Consider the following 7289-nt stretch of genomic DNA (forward strand, 5'->3'; position numbering starts at 1 on the left):
AAAACGAATAACGGATAAAGAATAATTTTGCCCGAATATTCGGCTGAGGCTGGCACACTCTGGTGTTTGCTAGGTGACAGGTGAGTCAGGGGATCAGCACGATATTTTACACAAACCTCTGAAGTTGCGCAATAATGAGTGTGTGAAGTGAATGAATGTCAATTTTATGAATGAAAAGAACGCAAATCAAACACATCATTGCTATTGTCTCTCGGTGCATCTCTCAGAAATCAGAGCTTGGCAAGAGTAATATAAACTAAAATAATACATCATACAAGTTCTACTATTTGTGTATATTTAAAAGGCAATGATTTAAACCTTATAGGCTACGATATGATGCACGAAAATGAATGGAATAAGCACAGCGCGATCACCAATCAAACAGCCGCGTTGCACATCTCAGTCTCTGCTGGCACCAATCACACGTTCACCTGAGAGCTATTACACACACTACATAACACCCACTCGATTCCTGCTCAGATCGCTGAGTATTGTATAGCGTTTATCGCTCTCCTAGTGGTAGCTATTCTACAGAGCCTATTCTAATTTTCATAGTCTTTTCATAGTCTTCCCTTTCTGTTTTCTCGTGTTCTGATACCTGCCTGTGTTCCTTGGATTAACCCTTTTGCCTTGCCATTTGGAATCTGTTTGCCCCTGCCTGGACTATTGCTGTGTACCTGGATTATTTCGTTTGCCTTGCCCTGTTGGATATTGTTCGCTGATTGTAGACCCACACTTGCCCTAGGATTACTCTTTGTCTTGCCTGTGTTTTACCTGTTTGCCATTGTTTGACTCCTGCCTTTTGTGACCACGTTTTGGAATAAAGCTTGCATATGGATCCGCACGCTTCTGTTCACTCTGTTACAGAATACTCGGCCGCACAAGGATCCAGCAGCTGTTCAAGTGCTCATTGGCCAGGTATGGACACTGCAAGAATATTATTAGTCCTTAAGCAAGGCCCGCGATTAGAGAACTATGTCCGAGAATTTTTAGCCATCGCTCATCAGATTTACCAGACATTATTTTGATAGAGTTTTTCTGTGATGGCATTAATCAACCTCTCAAGTCTCAGCTTAGAAGCGAGGATCCGCGTTCGTCACTCTGTGAGTTTATAGATTATGCTTTGTTGACTCTTGGCTCTCTATTTACTGTCGGTGTCATAGAGGAGGAACGCAACATCGTGTCCGTGCCGGTAATGGCGGCTGCGAGACTGAGTCAGCCACAAGCTGCGGGACATTAAAGTTTACTGATTGCTACCCCGGTGATGCAAATCGCTCGTGAAATGGCGGCTGCACCGGAGCGCGTTCACATAATGGCGGCAACAGCAGAGCCCGTTCACAACAACGCTCCGTCAAGTCACAGCTGCCATTCATGAGTTAAGTCACGTCATCGCTGATCTTCATGAGTCCAGTCAAGTCACAGTTGATTGTCATGAGTCAAGTCACAGTTGATCTTCATGAGTCCAGTCAAGTGACAGTTGTTCTTCATGAATCCAGTCAATCACAGCTGATCGTCCAGAGTCACGTCACATCATAGCTGATCTTCCAGAGTCTCGTCACGTCTCAGCTGATCTTCCAGAGTCACGTCACTTCACAGCTGATCGTCCAGAGTCACGTACTGTCTGTTGCACCCAGATCGTCAAGGTCAGTTCTTCAGTATCCCAGTCTAGGTAGAACCATTACCTCTACCACAAAAGACTGCTTTATAAATAATCTTCCTGACTTATCTCAGTTCCTCAGTATATCCAATAGCTCAGAAAAACTTGATGATGTAACAGGAACTATGGACTCTCTCTTTTCTAGCACTTTAGATGCGGTTGCTCCTTTACGCTTAAGGAAGATTAAGGATAAGAGTCCAACACCGTGGTATAATGAGCACACTCGCGCACTAAAGAGAGCAGCCCGGAAAATGGAGCACAGCTGGAGGAAAACTAAATTAGAGGTATTTCGTTTAGCTTGGCGGGAAAGTACCCTATCCTACAGAAAAGCATTAAAAACGGCTAGATCTGATTACTTTTCGTCTCTTCTAGAAGAAAACAAACATAACCCTCGGTATTTATTCAATACAGTGACTAAATTAACGAAAAATAAAGCATCAACAGGTGTTGACATTTCCCAAGAGCATAGCAGTAATGACTTTATGAACTACTTCACTTCCAAGATCGATGCTATCAGAGATAAAATTGTATCCTTGCAGCCGTCAGCTACAGTATCGCATCAGATAGCGCACTATTGATCCCCTGAGGAACAATTCCATTCATTCTCTACTGTAGGAGAGGAAGAATTGTATAAACTGATTGTTAAATCATCTAAACCAACAACATGTATGTTAGACCCGATTCCATCTAAACTACTAAAAGAGCTGCTTCCAGAAGTCATAGATCCTCTTTTGGCTATTTTTAATTCATCATTGTCATTAGGATATGTCCCCAAAACCTTCAAATTGGCTGTTATTAAGCCTCTCATTAAAAAAACACAACTTGACTCCAAAGAGTTAATTACAGACCGATCTCAAATCTCCCTTTTCTGTCAAAGATACTAGAAAAAGGTAGTATCCTCACAATTATATTCCTTCCTAGAGAAAAATGATATCTGTGAGGAATTCCAGTCAGGATTTAGATCGTATCATAGTACTGAGACTGCTCTCATTAGAGTTACAAATGACCTGCTTCTATCATCTGATCGTGGTTGTATCTCTTTATTAGTTCTACTGGATCTTAGCGCTGCGTTCGACACTATCAACCACAACATTCTTTTGAATAGACTACAAAACTTTGTTGGCATTAGTGGAAGCGCCTTAGCATGGTTCAAATCATACTTATCTGACCGCCATCAGTTTGGCTGCTCTGTCAATTCTTCTTCATCAGTCAGGAACCTAGGTGTGCTGTTCGATAGCAATCTTTCATTTGAAAGCCATGTTTCTAGCATCTGTAAAACTGAGCGAGCTCTTATCGCATTATAGTCCTCCACGTCCACTGCGTTCTCTAAACTCTGGCCATTTGATAATACCTAGTATATCAAAATCGACTGCGGGCGGCAGATCCTTTTCCTATTTAGCACCCAAACTCTGAAACAATCTACCTAACACTGTTCGGGAGGCAGACACACTCTGTCAGTTTAAATCTAGATTAAAGACCCATCTCTTTATCCTGGTGTACACATAACTCACTAATACGCTTCTATTATTCAAATCCTTTAAAGGATTGTTAGGCTGCATTAATTAGATCAACCGGAACCGGGAACACTCCCCATAACACACGGTGTACAGTTACATCGTAAGTAGAATGGCATCTACGCTAATATTTGTCTGTTTCTTTCCTATTCTGTTTCTCAGTCCGTATCCGATCAGATGGTGGATCAGCACCAAGAGATGATGTCTACAGCCCTGATCGTCAGCGGAGACCAGGACACCCAGATGACCCCCAGATGACCCCCAGAGACATATCCCCAGCGAAAACCTCGATTAAAATACAATAAAACTAAAAAATATAACAAAATAACTAAAAATATAATAAAATACCTAACTACATAATACTACTATTGTTAGAAATTGCAACAAAATTAAAATAGAAATATAAACTTTTGAACTGCGGGTTTCGTCTGGTCAGAGGAGAACTGGCCCCCCGACTGAGCCTGGTTTCTCCCAAGGTTTTTTACTCAATTCTGTCACAGAGGGAGTTTTGGTTCCTTGCCGCTGTCACCTCTGGCTTGCTCAGTTGGGGCCACTTAATTTCTAGCGATTACCACTGATTTGATTGCACAGATACTATTTAAACTAAACTGAGCTAGACAATGACATCTCCGAATTCAATAAAGAAATGCCTTTAACTGAAAATTGAGTGTTTAATCATTATCATTATACATTACTGACACTCTGTCCTCCAATTTGATACTGTTAAGTGCTTTGACACAATCTGTATTGTTAAAAGCGCTATATAAATTAAGGTGACTTTACTTGACTTGACTAGTATCCAGTGTGAGGGATGCACCGTTGGTGTCTGCACACACAGCTGGTATCCCCAAACCCTCTCACTCCCGATCCTCCTGTTCCTGAATTAATTGTCCTGTCTGCATCGCTTCCCATGATTGGGATAGCTTTGTTGCGTTTGGGCTGCGTACACCCCCACAGAACTGCTGGAGGTGGCGGCGTCCGCTGTGATGTCTCCAAAGGTGGGGGCTGATGCTGCAGAACCTCTTGGGGTAGTGACGCTCGCTGCTGTGTCTCCGGAGGCATTGATGCCTACTTCAGATTCTCTCTGGTTCCCTATGAGACTACTGTAGAACCTCCAGATGTGGCGGCATCTGCTACAGAACCTTCAAAGGTGTCAGTGGTACTCAATTATGAATCCTCGTCATGTCCGGTCACGGATATGGAGGCCGTCTGTGAACCCTCGTCCTGTCCTGTCACAGCTATGGAGACCGTCTGCAAATCCTGGTCCTGTCCTGTCACGGCTATGGAGGCCGTCTGCAAATCCCCGTCCTGTCCTGTCACGGCTATGCAGGCTGTCTGTGAACTTCCTGACTGTTCTGCTGTGGCTACAAGGGCCGTGCTGGAACTCTCAACCCTGCCTGTCGTGGCTACTCAGGCCATAAATGAACTTCTTGTATGTGGTGTGTGACGGCCTGCTTACCTGCCTGCTGTGTTTTTTTTTTTGTTGTTTTTTTGTGTTTCAGTGGAGCGGGGCTGCAGTCCGAATGTAGATGGAGGACATCTGGGCCCAGAGTCTTTCCTCATTATAAAAGCTTCTTACCTTTTCTCCTGTGTGTGTGTGTGTGGGGAGTTTCTCTCTCGCACACCACCCTTTAGTGTTATTTGTTTGCCGGCACTTGTGTTCAATTATTGTTTTGTTTGTTGAATAAAGTTGTTATACTTTGGTTAAATCCCCGCTTTCCTCTTTTTTTGTCATAATCTTTGAGTCGGATTATGACAAATGGGGTCCGTTTTTTTTTATTCGTTTTTGCGTTACGTACTAGGTTGTGCGTTTTGCGGGTTAATATTTGTGAATGAAGTGTCGCTGGAGTGATGTCACTTGCCTGTAGCGGTGGACTGCGTGGTGCAGGTGTAGGTTGTAAAGGAAGTTTGTGTGGTGATTATTGGCGTGAGAGTGATTTATGACCGGTGTGCGTGGAAATATAGGTAAGTAAGTATTTTAAATTAAACTATTTTTTTTAATAAGGTGCTTCTCTGTTAGGTTTACCGGTGTTACCCTTTGGGTTTCGCCTGATTTGTTTTTGTAGTGTTGCGGTGAAAGTGGACAGAGCAGTTGTGTCGGGGGCACTACCGTGGGTTTAAGAGAGTTGCCAGTTTCTGGTTACTTTTCCTTCCCATCAGGTTTTGTGCATAATGGAACCACCATCAGTAGCCGCATGAAGACCAGGGTTGAGTTTGTGTAGGTAGTTTGGGGTTTTGGTAGTTAGTTAGAGAGGCACACCTTATTTTTATTATCTGTGATTTAGGTTGAGTGCTGTTAAATTTTGGCCGAGATTTCACGCACACGGTTAAAATGTCTACGGTAGAGGAATTTATAGCGTCTCCGTCAGAAGAATTGTTAGATCTCTGAACAAAAGAGCAGCTTCTTAAAATAGCTGAACATTATGATTTTGATGTCGGCAGTAATATGCTTAAAGAACGACAAAAAGCTATTTTGAGGAGTAATGTAATTTAATTGAAAGAAAGATTTTGGCAGAAAAATCATCTGGATCATTGCCTCTACTTTCCATGTCGTCTTAAAATTTAACATTTGAACAGCAAAGAGAGTTACTTGCCATGCAAATTGAGCATGGAAGGTTTAAAGTGAAGGCTGAAATAGATAGGGATTTAACAGTGGCGAAAATACGACAGGACACAATGCGGACTAGGTTCAATTTTGAACATGAACTTGAAACTGATAGAGATGGTGCTGCAGCTGGAATAGGTGTGTATTCACAGTCAACTTCCTTTTTGGGACGTGGTAATTCTGGTTTTGATGTTGTAGGAAATTTGCGACTGGTGCCGAAATTTGGCGAAAAAGATCCAGATTCTTTTTTTGTACTTTTTGAATGCATTGCCGATACATGTAATTGGCCGGACGCGGCCTGCACATTGATGCTTCAGACTGTGTTAATAGGTAAAGCACAGGAAGCGTATTCGTCTTTAACTGTGGAGGATAGTCAGGATTATGCAAAAGTGAAGGCAGTAGTGTTAAAAGCCTAGGAACGTGTCCCAGAATTTTATAGGCAGCAATTTAGAACTAGGAAGAGAAGCGAAAAGCAGAGTCACCTTGAGTTTGCGCGTGACTTACAAATGCATTTTTCATGCTGGTGTTCTGCTGCCGAGGTCAGTGATTTTGAAGGGTTGTGTAACTTGATTGTTTTGGAACAATTTAAAAATTCTGTTCCCAATCGTGTTGCAGTTTATGTTGGTGAGCAAAAAGCACAGACCGCAACTACAGCAGCAATGCTTGCAGATGATTATGTGTTAATACACAGACATGTCTTTAATCAATATAAATACCAGTCAAGTTACGTTGCCCAAAGTACTAATGTGTCTGATGACGCTTTTGCGTGCCAGAGTAAGGGATACCAGTCTGAAAATAAAGGTAATGGTTTACGTGATTCAGATAGATTTCGTCAGTACTGCCATAAACGAGGTCATTGGAAATCTGACTGTTATATGCTTAAACCTAAGCCCAAACCTGTTACGGGTGCTTTGGTTAAAGGTACGGGTTTAGCAGTACCTGGGCATTCGTCTAATGTGAGTTCTTCTGTACAAGTTAGAAACGCTTGTTCTGTAGTGTTGGAATCTTACCAGCTGTTTGTTAAAACAGGTTTGTGTCTTTAGTAGGCAGTGATACAAAAGTGCCTGTAAAAATTTTAAGAGACACCGGAGCATTTGATTCTTTTATCCTGGCGGAAGTATTGCCCTTTTCCCGGGAGTCCGAATTGGGTAGTTCAGTTCCAGTTCGGGGGATGGGGTTGAATGTTTTGCATGTGCCGCTGCATAAAGTGATGCTTGACTGTGATTTGTTTCAGGGTGAAGCACCACTGGCTGTGCGACCAGCATTGCCGATTGAGGGAGTGGCTGTTATTCTTGGTAACAAACTAACAGGTGATCGGGTTTGGTCTGAGGTTTCACCATCTGTGGCGGCGGCGAAAAAACTTTCGTTAAATCAGGACCTGGATGAAAGTAAGCGGGATTTTCCTTAAGTTTTTACTGCTTGTGCAGTAACACGTGCTATGTCACGCATAAAAACTAATACGGATCCTGCTACACAGTCTGGTATGGATAAACCTTCAGAAAAGTTTTCCTCA

The sequence above is a fragment of the Onychostoma macrolepis genome, chromosome 21 (genome assembly GCF_012432095.1).
Source record: "Onychostoma macrolepis isolate SWU-2019 chromosome 21, ASM1243209v1, whole genome shotgun sequence".
Taxonomy (NCBI): domain Eukaryota; kingdom Metazoa; phylum Chordata; class Actinopteri; order Cypriniformes; family Cyprinidae; genus Onychostoma; species Onychostoma macrolepis.